The sequence below is a fragment of the Anomaloglossus baeobatrachus genome, unplaced genomic scaffold (genome assembly GCF_048569485.1).
Source record: "Anomaloglossus baeobatrachus isolate aAnoBae1 unplaced genomic scaffold, aAnoBae1.hap1 Scaffold_3922, whole genome shotgun sequence".
In the NCBI taxonomy this organism is placed as follows: domain Eukaryota; kingdom Metazoa; phylum Chordata; class Amphibia; order Anura; family Aromobatidae; genus Anomaloglossus; species Anomaloglossus baeobatrachus.
Genome location: NW_027443262.1, coordinates 15,760 through 31,842, shown reverse-complemented (window position 1 = coordinate 31,842; position 16,083 = coordinate 15,760). Strand labels below are relative to the sequence as shown.

The window sequence follows — 16,083 nt, the reverse complement described above, 5'->3', positions numbered from 1 at the left end:
ACTCATCACCACTCAACCTGACCAACTCGGCTATGTCCCCGTGCTGCAGTTCTCTGTCTTATCTAGATCATTTGCAATTGAATGGAATAGATCCCTTTTGGACAAAGTGGATTCACCTGCTGCTGCAGTGACCACAGGTGTGATAACATCTAGAATTGGCATCTGGTGCGATCTCTCCGCTTCCACTCCAAAGAAAGTTACCTGTTTATTCCTATCATGCATTGGTTTTTGGGGTTTTCTTTGAGTAATGATGATCTCTTTAGTAGTCTGTTGGCGCCCTCTCCTGGAGGAATAGTTTGCTTGCTCTTGGACATTCTAAAAGAGAGGTCATGATAGACATTGAGCTTCTGAGCTCAATTGGGGACAGTCATGGGTGATGAATGTTTGCAACCTACTGCGAAGCCTCATACCGCAATATAAGGATCGTCAAATACTAAGAAAGGGCGGCCTATGAAAGAATTACTACTTTCAATAAGTACACTTAAACGGCTAATTGGGAATAGAAAAACTGTAAAAAGCCCTCTGAGAAAGCCCCCCTCTAACCTTTGATAGTAAGCTTTTCTGTAGTCTGCCTGTTGATGTATTTTCCGTTTGAACTGTGCACAACATGAAGAGACGGAACACTGGCGGCTTGTCACAATGCCCCCCGATGACATCACAATAGCGCTGCTGCCTAGAAAACAAGCTGTGCAGAAGAAGTTGTTCTTTGGGTGGGAGGGTGGGCTAGTGGAAGGAGGGGGCAATCTCTTTTTTTCCCGGGTGGTAGGGGGATGACAGGAGAAGGGAAGCGGGTGGTGAGAAAGGTACAGAGGGCAGGGTTTGGGGGCTGGGAAGGAAAGGGAAAAGATTAGGGTTTGGGGATGATGAAAGGGCTTTCTACGGGTAAGGATGGCAAAGGGTGGCAGTGACGGAAAGTCAGGCAACCTGTCCTGTCCGTCTTTTTGTATCGTGATTTGGAAAGACTGCAAGGGGGAGGGGAGTTGCTTGCGCCCTAAAGGAGGAGTTATTCAGATTCATTGCAGTGGGCGGCGGCTGCAAAACGCACCATTCTTCTTGTTTTGGCTCTGCAAAGCAGCCTTTTCAAGGGTTGGCTTGGGTGACAAAATGTCTTGTGTAGGCGTGGGTTTGTCTCCCTCTCGCTCTCTCTCCCTAAGATGTGTCCGGCATAGGCCAGGGTGCCACTCGAGGCCCAAACCAATTCTGGTTATCGCTTCTCGGCCTTTTGGCTAAGATCAAGTGTAGTATCTGTTCTTATCAGTTTAATATCTGATACGTCCCCTATCTGGGGACCATATATTAAATGGATTTTTAGAACAGGGAGATGGAAAAAGAGCTTGCTCTGTCCACTCCACGCATTGACCTGGTATTGCAGTACCTCCAGGAACGGTGCACCCCTTCTTAACCCAGTTTCCAAAAGCAGAACTCAATTCACCTGATTCATATTAGCCCGATTTAATGAATTGGAAGAAAGCATACGTCTTCATATGCACCTCAATTTGGCCCATTCACTTTTCACACTTCCTCCTTTTGTTTTTTATCTTTCACACTTTTGACTTTCTTTATTCATCCAAATAGCAAACTCATCACCACTCAACCTGACCAACTCGGCTATGTCCCCGTGCTGCAGTTCTCTGTCTTATCTAGATCATTTGCAATTGAATGGAATAGATCCCTTTTGGACAAAGTGGATTCACCTGCTGCTGCAGTGACCACAGGTGTGATAACATCTAGAATTGGCATCTGGTGCGATCTCTCCGCTTCCACTCCAAAGAAAGTTACCTGTTTATTCCTATCATGCATTGGTTTTTGGGGTTTTCTTTGAGTAATGATGATCTCTTTAGTAGTCTGTTGGCGCCCTCTCCTGGAGGAATAGTTTGCTTGCTCTTGGACATTCTAAAAGAGAGGTCATGATAGACATTGAGCTTCTGAGCTCAATTGGGGACAGTCATGGGTGATGAATGTTTGCAACCTACTGCGAAGCCTCATACCGCAATATAAGGAACGTCAAATACTAAGAAAGGGCGGCCTATGAAAGAATTACTACTTTCAATAAGTACACTTAAACGGCTAATTGGGAATAGAAAAACTGTAAAAAGCCCTCTGAGAAAGCCCCCCTCTAACCTTTGATAGTAAGCTTTTCTGTAGTCTGCCTGTTGATGTATTTTCCGTTTGAACTGTGCACAACATGAAGAGACGGAACACTGGCGGCTTGTCACAATGCCCCCCGATGACATCACAATAGCGCTGCTGCCTAGAAAACAAGCTGCGCAGAAGAAGTTGTTCTTTGGGTGGGAGGGTGGGCTAGTGGAAGGAGGGGGCAATCTCTTTTTTTCCCGGGTGGTAGGGGGATGACAGGAGAAGGGAAGCGGGTGGTGAGAAAGGTACAGAGGGCAGGGTTTGGGGGCTGGGAAGGAAAGGGAAAAGATTAGGGTTTGGGGATGATGAAAGGGCTTTCTACGGGTAAGGATGGCAAAGGGTGGCAGTGACGGAAAGTCAGGCAACCTGTCCTGTCCGTCTTTTTGTATCGTGAATTGGAAAGACTGCAAGGGGGAGGGGAGTTGCTTGCGCCCTAAAGGAGGAGTTATTCAGATTCATTGCAGTGGGCGGCGGCTGCAAAACGCACCATTCTTCTTGTTTTGGCTCTGCAAAGCAGCCTTTTCAAGGGTTGGCTTGGGTGACAAAATGTCTTGTGTAGGCGTGGGTTTGTCTCCCTCTCGCTCTCTCTCCCTAAGATGTGTCCGGCATAGGCCAGGGTGCCACTCGAGGCCCAAACCAATTCTGGTTATCGCTTCTCGGCCTTTTGGCTAAGATCAAGTGTAGTATCTGTTCTTATCAGTTTAATATCTGATACGTCCCCTATCTGGGGACCATATATTAAATGGATTTTTAGAACAGGGAGATGGAAAAAGAGCTTGCTCTGTCCACTCCACGCATTGACCTGGTATTGCAGTACCTCCAGGAACGGTGCACCCCTTCTTAACCCAGTTTCCAAAAGCAGAACTCAATTCACCTGATTCATATTAGCCCGATTTAATGAATTGGAAGAAAGCATACGTCTTCATATGCACCTCAATTTGGCCCATTCACTTTTCACACTTCCTCCTTTTGTTTTTTATCTTTCACACTTTTGACTTTCTTTATTCATCCAAATAGCAAACTCATCACCACTCAACCTGACCAACTCGGCTATGTCCCCGTGCTGCAGTTCTCTGTCTTATCTAGATCATTTGCAATTGAATGGAATAGATCCCTTTTGGACAAAGTGGATTCACCTGCTGCTGCAGTGACCACAGGTGTGATAACATCTAGAATTGGCATCTGGTGCGATCTCTCCGCTTCCACTCCAAAGAAAGTTACCTGTTTATTCCTATCATGCATTGGTTTTTGGGGTTTTCTTTGAGTAATGATGATCTCTTTAGTAGTCTGTTGGCGCCCTCTCCTGGAGGAATAGTTTGCTTGCTCTTGGACATTCTAAAAGAGAGGTCATGATAGACATTGAGCTTCTGAGCTCAATTGGGGACAGTCATGGGTGATGAATGTTTGCAACCTACTGCGAAGCCTCATACCGCAATATAAGGAACGTCAAATACTAAGAAAGGGCGGCCTATGAAAGAATTACTACTTTCAATAAGTACACTTAAACGGCTAATTGGGAATAGAAAAACTGTAAAAAGCCCTCTGAGAAAGCCCCCCTCTAACCTTTGATAGTAAGCTTTTCTGTAGTCTGCCTGTTGATGTATTTTCCGTTTGAACTGTGCACAACATGAAGAGACGGAACACTGGCGGCTTGTCACAATGCCCCCCGATGACATCACAATAGCGCTGCTGCCTAGAAAACAAGCTGCGCAGAAGAAGTTGTTCTTTGGGTGGGAGGGTGGGCTAGTGGAAGGAGGGGGCAATCTCTTTTTTTCCCGGGTGGTAGGGGGATGACAGGAGAAGGGAAGCGGGTGGTGAGAAAGGTACAGAGGGCAGGGTTTGGGGGCTGGGAAGGAAAGGGAAAAGATTAGGGTTTGGGGATGATGAAAGGGCTTTCTACGGGTAAGGATGGCAAAGGGTGGCAGTGACGGAAAGTCAGGCAACCTGTCCTGTCCGTCTTTTTGTATCGTGAATTGGAAAGACTGCAAGGGGGAGGGGAGTTGCTTGCGCCCTAAAGGAGGAGTTATTCAGATTCATTGCAGTGGGCGGCGGCTGCAAAACGCACCATTCTTCTTGTTTTGGCTCTGCAAAGCAGCCTTTTCAAGGGTTGGCTTGGGTGACAAAATGTCTTGTGTAGGCGTGGGTTTGTCTCCCTCTCGCTCTCTCTCCCTAAGATGTGTCCGGCATAGGCCAGGGTGCCACTCGAGGCCCAAACCAATTCTGGTTATCGCTTCTCGGCCTTTTGGCTAAGATCAAGTGTAGTATCTGTTCTTATCAGTTTAATATCTGATACGTCCCCTATCTGGGGACCATATATTAAATGGATTTTTAGAACAGGGAGATGGAAAAAGAGCTTGCTCTGTCCACTCCACGCATTGACCTGGTATTGCAGTACCTCCAGGAACGGTGCACCCCTTCTTAACCCAGTTTCCAAAAGCAGAACTCAATTCACCTGATTCATATTAGCCCGATTTAATGAATTGGAAGAAAGCATACGTCTTCATATGCACCTCAATTTGGCCCATTCACTTTTCACACTTCCTCCTTTTGTTTTTTATCTTTCACACTTTTGACTTTCTTTATTCATCCAAATAGCAAACTCATCACCACTCAACCTGACCAACTCGGCTATGTCCCCGTGCTGCAGTTCTCTGTCTTATCTAGATCATTTGCAATTGAATGGAATAGATCCCTTTTGGACAAAGTGGATTCACCTGCTGCTGCAGTGACCACAGGTGTGATAACATCTAGAATTGGCATCTGGTGCGATCTCTCCGCTTCCACTCCAAAGAAAGTTACCTGTTTATTCCTATCATGCATTGGTTTTTGGGGTTTTCTTTGAGTAATGATGATCTCTTTAGTAGTCTGTTGGCGCCCTCTCCTGGAGGAATAGTTTGCTTGCTCTTGGACATTCTAAAAGAGAGGTCATGATAGACATTGAGCTTCTGAGCTCAATTGGGGACAGTCATGGGTGATGAATGTTTGCAACCTACTGCGAAGCCTCATACCGCAATATAAGGAACGTCAAATACTAAGAAAGGGCGGCCTATGAAAGAATTACTACTTTCAATAAGTACACTTAAACGGCTAATTGGGAATAGAAAAACTGTAAAAAGCCCTCTGAGAAAGCCCCCCTCTAACCTTTGATAGTAAGCTTTTCTGTAGTCTGCCTGTTGATGTATTTTCCGTTTGAACTGTGCACAACATGAAGAGACGGAACACTGGCGGCTTGTCACAATGCCCCCCGATGACATCACAATAGCGCTGCTGCCTAGAAAACAAGCTGCGCAGAAGAAGTTGTTCTTTGGGTGGGAGGGTGGGCTAGTGGAAGGAGGGGGCAATCTCTTTTTTTCCCGGGTGGTAGGGGGATGACAGGAGAAGGGAAGCGGGTGGTGAGAAAGGTACAGAGGGCAGGGTTTGGGGGCTGGGAAGGAAAGGGAAAAGATTAGGGTTTGGGGATGATGAAAGGGCTTTCTACGGGTAAGGATGGCAAAGGGTGGCAGTGACGGAAAGTCAGGCAACCTGTCCTGTCCGTCTTTTTGTATCGTGAATTGGAAAGACTGCAAGGGGGAGGGGAGTTGCTTGCGCCCTAAAGGAGGAGTTATTCAGATTCATTGCAGTGGGCGGCGGCTGCAAAACGCACCATTCTTCTTGTTTTGGCTCTGCAAAGCAGCCTTTTCAAGGGTTGGCTTGGGTGACAAAATGTCTTGTGTAGGCGTGGGTTTGTCTCCCTCTCGCTCTCTCTCCCTAAGATGTGTCCGGCATAGGCCAGGGTGCCACTCGAGGCCCAAACCAATTCTGGTTATCGCTTCTCGGCCTTTTGGCTAAGATCAAGTGTAGTATCTGTTCTTATCAGTTTAATATCTGATACGTCCCCTATCTGGGGACCATATATTAAATGGATTTTTAGAACAGGGAGATGGAAAAAGAGCTTGCTCTGTCCACTCCACGCATTGACCTGGTATTGCAGTACCTCCAGGAACGGTGCACCCCTTCTTAACCCAGTTTCCAAAAGCAGAACTCAATTCACCTGATTCATATTAGCCCGATTTAATGAATTGGAAGAAAGCATACGTCTTCATATGCACCTCAATTTGGCCCATTCACTTTTCACACTTCCTCCTTTTGTTTTTTATCTTTCACACTTTTGACTTTCTTTATTCATCCAAATAGCAAACTCATCACCACTCAACCTGACCAACTCGGCTATGTCCCCGTGCTGCAGTTCTCTGTCTTATCTAGATCATTTGCAATTGAATGGAATAGATCCCTTTTGGACAAAGTGGATTCACCTGCTGCTGCAGTGACCACAGGTGTGATAACATCTAGAATTGGCATCTGGTGCGATCTCTCCGCTTCCACTCCAAAGAAAGTTACCTGTTTATTCCTATCATGCATTGGTTTTTGGGGTTTTCTTTGAGTAATGATGATCTCTTTAGTAGTCTGTTGGCGCCCTCTCCTGGAGGAATAGTTTGCTTGCTCTTGGACATTCTAAAAGAGAGGTCATAATAATAATAATAATAATAATTTTATTCATTTATATAGCGCTATTAATTCCATAGCACTTTACATACATTAGCTTCTGAGCTCAATTGGGGACAGTCATGGGTGATGAATGTTTGCAACCTACTGCGAAGCCTCATACCGCAATATAAGGAACGTCAAATACTAAGAAAGGGCGGCCTATGAAAGAATTACTACTTTCAATAAGTACACTTAAACGGCTAATTGGGAATAGAAAAACTGTAAAAAGCCCTCTGAGAAAGCCCCCCTCTAACCTTTGATAGTAAGCTTTTCTGTAGTCTGCCTGTTGATGTATTTTCCGTTTGAACTGTGCACAACATGAAGAGACGGAACACTGGCGGCTTGTCACAATGCCCCCCGATGACATCACAATAGCGCTGCTGCCTAGAAAACAAGCTGCGCAGAAGAAGTTGTTCTTTGGGTGGGAGGGTGGGCTAGTGGAAGGAGGGGGCAATCTCTTTTTTTCCCGGGTGGTAGGGGGATGACAGGAGAAGGGAAGCGGGTGGTGAGAAAGGTACAGAGGGCAGGGTTTGGGGGCTGGGAAGGAAAGGGAAAAGATTAGGGTTTGGGGATGATGAAAGGGCTTTCTACGGGTAAGGATGGCAAAGGGTGGCAGTGACGGAAAGTCAGGCAACCTGTCCTGTCCGTCTTTTTGTATCGTGAATTGGAAAGACTGCAAGGGGGAGGGGAGTTGCTTGCGCCCTAAAGGAGGAGTTATTCAGATTCATTGCAGTGGGCGGCGGCTGCAAAACGCACCATTCTTCTTGTTTTGGCTCTGCAAAGCAGCCTTTTCAAGGGTTGGCTTGGGTGACAAAATGTCTTGTGTAGGCGTGGGTTTGTCTCCCTCTCGCTCTCTCTCCCTAAGATGTGTCCGGCATAGGCCAGGGTGCCACTCGAGGCCCAAACCAATTCTGGTTATCGCTTCTCGGCCTTTTGGCTAAGATCAAGTGTAGTATCTGTTCTTATCAGTTTAATATCTGATACGTCCCCTATCTGGGGACCATATATTAAATGGATTTTTAGAACAGGGAGATGGAAAAAGAGCTTGCTCTGTCCACTCCACGCATTGACCTGGTATTGCAGTACCTCCAGGAACGGTGCACCCCTTCTTAACCCAGTTTCCAAAAGCAGAACTCAATTCACCTGATTCATATTAGCCCGATTTAATGAATTGGAAGAAAGCATACGTCTTCATATGCACCTCAATTTGGCCCATTCACTTTTCACACTTCCTCCTTTTGTTTTTTATCTTTCACACTTTTGACTTTCTTTATTCATCCAAATAGCAAACTCATCACCACTCAACCTGACCAACTCGGCTATGTCCCCGTGCTGCAGTTCTCTGTCTTATCTAGATCATTTGCAATTGAATGGAATAGATCCCTTTTGGACAAAGTGGATTCACCTGCTGCTGCAGTGACCACAGGTGTGATAACATCTAGAATTGGCATCTGGTGCGATCTCTCCGCTTCCACTCCAAAGAAAGTTACCTGTTTATTCCTATCATGCATTGGTTTTTGGGGTTTTCTTTGAGTAATGATGATCTCTTTAGTAGTCTGTTGGCGCCCTCTCCTGGAGGAATAGTTTGCTTGCTCTTGGACATTCTAAAAGAGAGGTCATGATAGACATTGAGCTTCTGAGCTCAATTGGGGACAGTCATGGGTGATGAATGTTTGCAACCTACTGCGAAGCCTCATACCGCAATATAAGGAACGTCAAATACTAAGAAAGGGCGGCCTATGAAAGAATTACTACTTTCAATAAGTACACTTAAACGGCTAATTGGGAATAGAAAAACTGTAAAAAGCCCTCTGAGAAAGCCCCCCTCTAACCTTTGATAGTAAGCTTTTCTGTAGTCTGCCTGTTGATGTATTTTCCGTTTGAACTGTGCACAACATGAAGAGACGGAACACTGGCGGCTTGTCACAATGCCCCCCGATGACATCACAATAGCGCCGCTGCCTAGAAAACAAGCTGCGCAGAAGAAGTTGTTCTTTGGGTGGGAGGGTGGGCTAGTGGAAGGAGGGGGCAATCTCTTTTTTTCCCGGGTGGTAGGGGGATGACAGGAGAAGGGAAGCGGGTGGTGAGAAAGGTACAGAGGGCAGGGTTTGGGGGCTGGGAAGGAAAGGGAAAAGATTAGGGTTTGGGGATGATGAAAGGGCTTTCTACGGGTAAGGATGGCAAAGGGTGGCAGTGACGGAAAGTCAGGCAACCTGTCCTGTCCGTCTTTTTGTATCGTGAATTGGAAAGACTGCAAGGGGGAGGGGAGTTGCTTGCGCCCTAAAGGAGGAGTTATTCAGATTCATTGCAGTGGGCGGCGGCTGCAAAACGCACCATTCTTCTTGTTTTGGCTCTGCAAAGCAGCCTTTTCAAGGGTTGGCTTGGGTGACAAAATGTCTTGTGTAGGCGTGGGTTTGTCTCCCTCTCGCTCTCTCTCCCTAAGATGTGTCCGGCATAGGCCAGGGTGCCACTCGAGGCCCAAACCAATTCTGGTTATCGCTTCTCGGCCTTTTGGCTAAGATCAAGTGTAGTATCTGTTCTTATCAGAACAAACTGAGCTAGCTACACTTGACGAGATACGATCAGGGAGACAAGCTCCGAAGCCCAGCCGAGACCGAAAGAGGGAGATCGGACGGAAGAAGAGCTTGGCAGAAAGAAGCAAGAAGACGAAGGCTCGGAGAAGACTTGGGGAGACCAGAGGAACTTCGAGGAGGAACACAGCGGGAGAAGACACCCGGAGAAGAATCCAAGATCCAGCTCCGGGAACTCAAGCAGGAACCAGCCATGGCAAGCAAGCCAGAGAAGGCAGCCAAGAAGGCTCAGGACCCAGGGACCTCCAGGAAGGCTCATCCAGAGGCTTCTTCGGCCCAAGAGGCCCCTACCTCCGACGCCAGCCAGCCGGAGGGAGCCCGGACGCCGCCTGAAAAGGCTCCAACCCTGGAGCCTTGGATGCGGCAGACGGTCGCCCTGAAGCTGAAGGCGGTGGATGGTAGGTTGCCGGACATGTCCAGCGACGTGTTCTGCAAGAAGATGATTCTGGATCAGGGCTTCTCCAGGGCGGAAACCCTGAGTGTCCAGACCTTCATGACTGGCATTTTTCTGGTAACCTTTGCCACGGTGAATGCCTGCAGGAGATACTGGGAGGCGATGAACGCAGCGATGCCGGACTCCCCTTTTCATTCTTTTTTAGGATCCTGTCCTATACAGAGGGATGAGAAGAGGATCACGGTCTCCATGCGGAACCCGCACACCCCAGGAAGAGACATCTCCACGTTCCTGGGACGTCTCTGCACAGTGGTGAGGGAGCCATCCCACATCCTTAACGGCAACGGATTCTGGACGGGTAAGTGGTCAGTAACCGTTCGACTCCACAGGGATCCAGCATCCGAGGATGGTCTCCAGCACCTGCCCCCGACATTCTCTCTGGGAAACTCCTTTGGTCTCATCTACTACCCGGACATGCCACACAACTGCAGGAAATGTGGCGGGAAAGGGCATTCGATGAAGACCTGCAAGGAGGACGCCTGCAGGGTTTGCCGGGTGACAGGACACAGCTCCAAGGACTGTCCAAAGAAGAAGACTTGCAACCTATGTGGACAGGCGGACCACCTTTACAAGGACTGCCCACAGCGGGAGAAATCCTGGGCAAGGGTTGCCGCGGCGACCCAGTATCGGGTAGTCACAGCTTCGTCGACCAAGGCAGCTACGACCAAGGCCACAGAGGCCAAGGACAAGGCGGCCAAGAACCCAGCGACCGTGGCTCCAGCCGATGCCCCAGCAGCCACGGAGTCCAGGGAAAAGAAGGGTAAGAAAACTGTTGCCCCCTCCCTGGCCCCCCCCCCTGTCACCCCTGTCCAAACCCCTCCCCCCCCGGCCAACCCTACTGAGGATTCCACTACCTCCACCTCATTTCCCTACTCCTCAGTTGGTCTCCTCACCCCCCCCCCAAAGCCCACTCTCCCTCCCCAGACCATGAGAGCAGAGGGCCTCAGCACTCTTGCACTTTTCACCGAGGAGGATTTTCCAGCTCTTGTCTCCTCAGGTACAGGCCAAAGGAAAAGGAAGGTGGAAGATAGTCCTGTCGCAGAACCTTCCAAGCTGTTCATTGTGGACCCCAATCCACCCCAGGAAGAGGAGGATGGCCTCCTCCCAGAACCGGACGTGTTGGAGCAGATGGTGGAGTCCCTTGTGGCCGAAGAAGAAATGGAGGAGTCGGAAGCCACTGAGGCACCATCCCTGCTCGATCAGCTAGAAGAAGAGGGTCTGCTGGAGATACCCTTACCAGCAGGTGCCAAAGAGGAAGAACCGCCCGACCGGAGTGGTAACTAAGGCACACCGCCTGCTCTAACTTTCTCTTTCCTCCAATGACTGCTAACATTAACATCTTTTCCATTAATGTTAGGAGCATCAGAGACAAGTTCCGACGTCAGACAATTTTTGCGTTCCTTAACACTCAGTCTAGTGATGTATTTTTCCTGCAGGAATGCTCCCTTCCCTCCTCTAGGTCCTTCAACCATCTGGCCAGGGAGTGGACCCATGGCCCATCCTACTGGTCTGGCGGGGGCGACTGTAGGTCCGCGGGGGTCGCCGTGCTGATCAGGGGAAGCGCCTTCACATTGGACTCTGTTCAGGAAATCGTCTGCGGCAGGTTACTGCTCGTGGATGGCACCTGGGCGGGAGAACCTGTCAGGTTCATCAATGTGTATGCTTCTCCTGTGAAGAGCGATCGACTGGAGCTCCTCCAAGCCCTGCGCCCTCAGCTCGCTACCGCCAGGACGGTAGTGATGGCCGGGGATTTCAACTGCCCGATTGAGGAGGATGGACGCAGTTCTGGAACGGCTGCCAAGTTGGACGTCACATCCAAACTGCTCATTGAGATGGTGACCGAAGCCTCTCTTGTGGACGTTGTTGGCTCCATCGGACTCGGATCCGTGAACTATTCATGGTGCCGATCCGATGGCTCGCTGCGTTCCAGGATTGACTTTGTGTTTACCTCTCGGGCGGTTGGGCGGAGTGGGCACTCGATGGTCCCCTGCTTCTTCTCTGACCACAGAGCCATTCACTTTCAAGGTGTGCTGGGCCATGGCTTCCCCATTGGCCCGGGCTCCTGGAAGCTGAACTGCTCTCTGCTGGAAAAGGGTGAGATTCTGGAGGAGCTTAGAGCTGCCTACTCCACGTGGCGGGCCTACAAGGCGGGCTTCCAGTCTGTTTCTGACTGGTGGGAATACGTTAAACTCGAGTTCCGTTTCTTCTTTCAGGCAAAGAGTCAACAACAGGCGTGTCTGAAGAGGAGGGACTTCAGGAGACTCCAGCGTGAGCTGCGTTCCCTGCAGGACCTTCTTCGATGCGGCTGGGACGTGAGAGAGGAGCTGGAGGAGACTAAGAGGAGCCTGAAAAGGCACTTCGAGGAGGAGTCCGAGCGAATTGTCTTCCGTTCCAAAGTGGAGAACCTGGAGAAGGGTGAGAAATGTAACTCGTTCTTTTTCAGGAAACTCCACGCCGGTCACACGCCCATGAATGAACTACGAGACGAGAGTGGAAGCATACGATGCGGGAAAGAGAATGTGATGAAGGTCGTCAGCGACTTCTACAGCGAACTCTACGCCCGCAAGACTACTGACCCCGAGGCCGCCGATAAGTTCCTGTCAGGTATCACTAACCATCTTGACCCTGCAGACGCGGCGGCCATGGACGTTCCTCTGACGGTGGACGAGCTGCTCTCGGCCGCCAAATCCTTTAGTTCTGGCAGGACACCGGGCAGTGACGGCCTCCCAGCAGAGCTCTATGTAGCGCTGGGAGACCTAATCTGTCCGGACCTGTTAGGGCTGTATGAGGAGATGGTGGTGGAGGGCAGAATGCCTCCATCTCTGAGGGAAGGAATGGTCACGATCCTGTACAAGCGTAAAGGAGAGAGGTGCGACCTGAAGAATTGGCGTCCCATCACCCTTCTGAATGTCGACTACAAGATCCTGGCCAAGACGATGGCAACGAGACTGAAGACGGTTATCGGACGGATCATCCACCCGGATCAGACCTGCGGCATCCCCGGACGTCGCATCGCAGACAGCCTGGCTCTCATGCGGGACACGGTCGAGTACATCAAAGCCCGCCGGGTGCACGCAGCCCTGATCTCGTTGGATCAGGAAAAGGCCTTCGACCGTGTTTCCCATGAGTTCCTGGGCAAAGCTCTGCACAGGTTAGGTTTGGGTAACATGTTTTGTTTGTATGTCCAACTAATGTATTTTGATATTCACAGCTCGGTGTTGGTAAACGGCTGGAAGACTGACCCCTTCCCGGTCCTCTCAGGGGTCAGACAAGGCTGTCCTCTGTCACCTCTTCTTTTTGTTTGTGTTATAGAACTCTTTGCAGAGGCTATCCGGCGGAATGGAGAGATCAGAGGGATCACCGCACCAGGACCAGAACGCTTCGAGGTCAAGTGCTCGCTCTACATGGACGACGTGACCATCTTCTGCGCGGACCGGCGCTCAGTCGACACCCTCGTCCAGACCTGTGAGACCTTCGGACGGGCTTCGGGAGCCAAAGTCAACTGCGGGAAGTCGGAAGCCATGCTCTTCGGGGACTGGCAGCCGGCCTCTTCCGCCCCCTTCCCTTTCAGCATCCAGCCGGATTTCATCAAGGTTCTTGGAGTCTGGTTCGGGAAGGAAGGAGCAGCCCTCAAGTCCTGGGAGGAACGCTTGACCAAGATCACCCAACGGATCGGTCTGTGGAGCCTCAGACGCCTCACCTGTGAGGGCAAAGCACTGGTCCTGCGTAACGAGGTACTGCCCGTGCTGCAGTACACGGCCCAGGCCTGGCCCCCCCTTGCCACCGTGTGCAGGGCCATTACCAGGACGGTGTTTCGTTTTGTCTGGGGATCCAAGATGGACAGAGTAAAGCGGAGCATCATGTACAAGGATCCTCGCAAGGGTGGGAAGGGCGTACCCGATATCCCCACCCTCCTGCGATCCTCCTTCGTATGTGACTGCGTTCGCCGAACTCTGCGAGTCAAGAGAGGTTCCGCGGGTGGGTCCATGTCTCGCTTCTTCCTGCTCCCCCTTTGGAGACGGTTAGGCTGGGACAAGTGGGACAGCTCCTTCCCCTACAACTGGACGGCGCCATGGTTCTACGGAGACGTGGTTCGGTTTGTGAGGGAACACCAACTGGAGGGACTCAAGCCTGATTTGTGGAAGCCAAAGACTATCCACAAACTCATCAGAGCCAAGGACGAAATAGAGAACATTCCAGGACTTCATCACGACACACTGGAGACTGTTTGGACAAACGTGTCATCGGCTGGATTGACCAACGGGCACAAGGACTTGTCATGGATGGCGATACAGGGCGGACTGCCCGTCCGGTCATTCATGCACGCCCGGAACCTGTGCAAAACCCGGTACTGCCCAAGGTGCCCCTTCGTGGAGGAAACATCGCTGCACGCCTTTTGGGACTGCCGTTTCGCACAGCGCCTGTTGGTTGCCCTGGAGGATGACCTGAGGAACTCCGTCCCCAGAGGGAGCCTATCGTACCATTCCGTACTTTATGGACTCTTCCCTGGGACTCACACCGTTGGAGCCATCCAGGAGGCTTGGCGCCTTATGAACTGCTTTAAGGACGCTATTTGGGTCGCCAGGAACCGGCTCATCTTGAAGAGGGAGAGGATGTCTATCCAGGATTGCCGCAGGCTGATCCACAGCCTGCTCAGAGACTATTCCATCATGGACAGTCCGGACGACAGCGCCGAGGAGGAGGTTTAGACCTCTTCCATGCCCCCTCCCTCCTTTTCCCGTTATGTGCGTCTTTCAATAAAGCTTCGGGCCTGTGACTTCCCCACCCTATCCCCCTTTTCCCCTACCCCCATCCCCCAATCGCCGGTTCGTCGTTATTTATTGTCTAACTTTTTCTTTCAGCTTGAGTGTTATGGATAAGCATAGGAGCGTGATGTATAGTTTAGTGCGTCGTACTCTATGGCTATGTAAGAAGGATTGTATATTTCTGTGTGTACGGGGCTGCGGCACTGTACACGGTTTGTTACCTTTTTGTGAGTAGTGCATGATAATAAAGATGCTGTTAAATCAAAAAATCTGTTCTTATCAGTTTAATATCTGATACGTCCCCTATCTGGGGACCATATATTAAATGGATTTTTAGAACAGGGAGATGGAAAAAGAGCTTGCTCTGTCCACTCCACGCATTGACCTGGTATTGCAGTACCTCCAGGAACGGTGCACCCCTTCTTAACCCAGTTTCCAAAAGCAGAACTCAATTCACCTGATTCATATTAGCCCGATTTAATGAATTGGAAGAAAGCATACGTCTTCATATGCACCTCAATTTGGCCCATTCACTTTTCACACTTCCTCCTTTTGTTTTTTATCTTTCACACTTTTGACTTTCTTTATTCATCCAAATAGCAAACTCATCACCACTCAACCTGACCAACTCGGCTATGTCCCCGTGCTGCAGTTCTCTGTCTTATCTAGATCATTTGCAATTGAATGGAATAGATCCCTTTTGGACAAAGTGGATTCACCTGCTGCTGCAGTGACCACAGGTGTGATAACATCTAGAATTGGCATCTGGTGCGATCTCTCCGCTTCCACTCCAAAGAAAGTTACCTGTTTATTCCTATCATGCATTGGTTTTTGGGGTTTTCTTTGAGTAATGATGATCTCTTTAGTAGTCTGTTGGCGCCCTCTCCTGGAGGAATAGTTTGCTTGCTCTTGGACATTCTAAAAGAGAGGTCATGATAGACATTGAGCTTCTGAGCTCAATTGGGGACAGTCATGGGTGATGAATGTTTGCAACCTACTGCGAAGCCTCATACCGCAATATAAGGAACGTCAAATACTAAGAAAGGGCGGCCTATGAAAGAATTACTACTTTCAATAAGTACACTTAAACGGCTAATTGGGAATAGAAAAACTGTAAAAAGCCCTCTGAGAAAGCCCCCCTCTAACCTTTGATAGTAAGCTTTTCTGTAGTCTGCCTGTTGATGTATTTTCCGTTTGAACTGTGCACAACATGAAGAGACGGAACACTGGCGGCTTGTCACAATGCCCCCCGATGACATCACAATAGCGCTGCTGCCTAGAAAACAAGCTGCGCAGAAGAAGTTGTTCTTTGGGTGGGAGGGTGGGCTAGTGGAAGGAGGGGGCAATCTCTTTTTTTCCCGGGTGGTAGGGGGATGACAGGAGAAGGGAAGCGGGTGGTGAGAAAGGTACAGAGGGCAGGGTTTGGGGGCTGGGAAGGAAAGGGAAAAGATTAGGGTTTGGGGATGATGAAAGGGCTTTCTACGGGTAAGGATGGCAAAGGGTGGCAGTGACGGAAAGTCAGGCAACCTGTCCTGTCCGTCTTTTTGTATCGTGAATTGGAAAGACTGCAAGGGGGAGGGGAGTTGCTTGCGCCCTAAAGGAGGAGTTATTC

At 49.6% G+C, this 16,083-nt stretch overlaps 5 non-coding genes and 2 pseudogenes across 5 annotated transcripts; all 7 read left to right on the top strand.

Annotated features, from left to right (window-relative positions):
- Positions 1-1,206: 1,206 nt before the first annotated feature.
- LOC142276115 (U2 spliceosomal RNA) lies at positions 1,207-1,397 on the top strand. Its single transcript, XR_012739635.1, has one exon. It is a non-coding gene; the product is annotated as a U2 spliceosomal RNA (small nuclear RNA).
- A 1,387-nt stretch (positions 1,398-2,784) lies between these two features.
- Positions 2,785-2,975, top strand: LOC142276114 (U2 spliceosomal RNA). The gene has a single exon (XR_012739634.1). It is a non-coding gene; the product is annotated as a U2 spliceosomal RNA (small nuclear RNA).
- A 1,387-nt stretch (positions 2,976-4,362) lies between these two features.
- Positions 4,363-4,553, top strand: LOC142276113 (U2 spliceosomal RNA). Its single transcript, XR_012739633.1, has one exon. It is a non-coding gene; the product is annotated as a U2 spliceosomal RNA (small nuclear RNA).
- Positions 4,554-5,940: 1,387 nt separating this feature from the next.
- Positions 5,941-6,131, top strand: LOC142276112 (U2 spliceosomal RNA). Its single transcript, XR_012739632.1, has one exon. It is a non-coding gene; the product is annotated as a U2 spliceosomal RNA (small nuclear RNA).
- A 1,446-nt stretch (positions 6,132-7,577) lies between these two features.
- LOC142276110 (U2 spliceosomal RNA) lies at positions 7,578-7,768 on the top strand. The gene has a single exon (XR_012739631.1). It is a non-coding gene; the product is annotated as a U2 spliceosomal RNA (small nuclear RNA).
- Positions 7,769-9,155: 1,387 nt separating this feature from the next.
- On the top strand, positions 9,156-9,259 carry LOC142276135 (U2 spliceosomal RNA; annotated as a pseudogene).
- A 5,429-nt stretch (positions 9,260-14,688) lies between these two features.
- LOC142276131 (U2 spliceosomal RNA) lies at positions 14,689-14,893 on the top strand (annotated as a pseudogene).
- Positions 14,894-16,083: the final 1,190 nt, after the last annotated feature.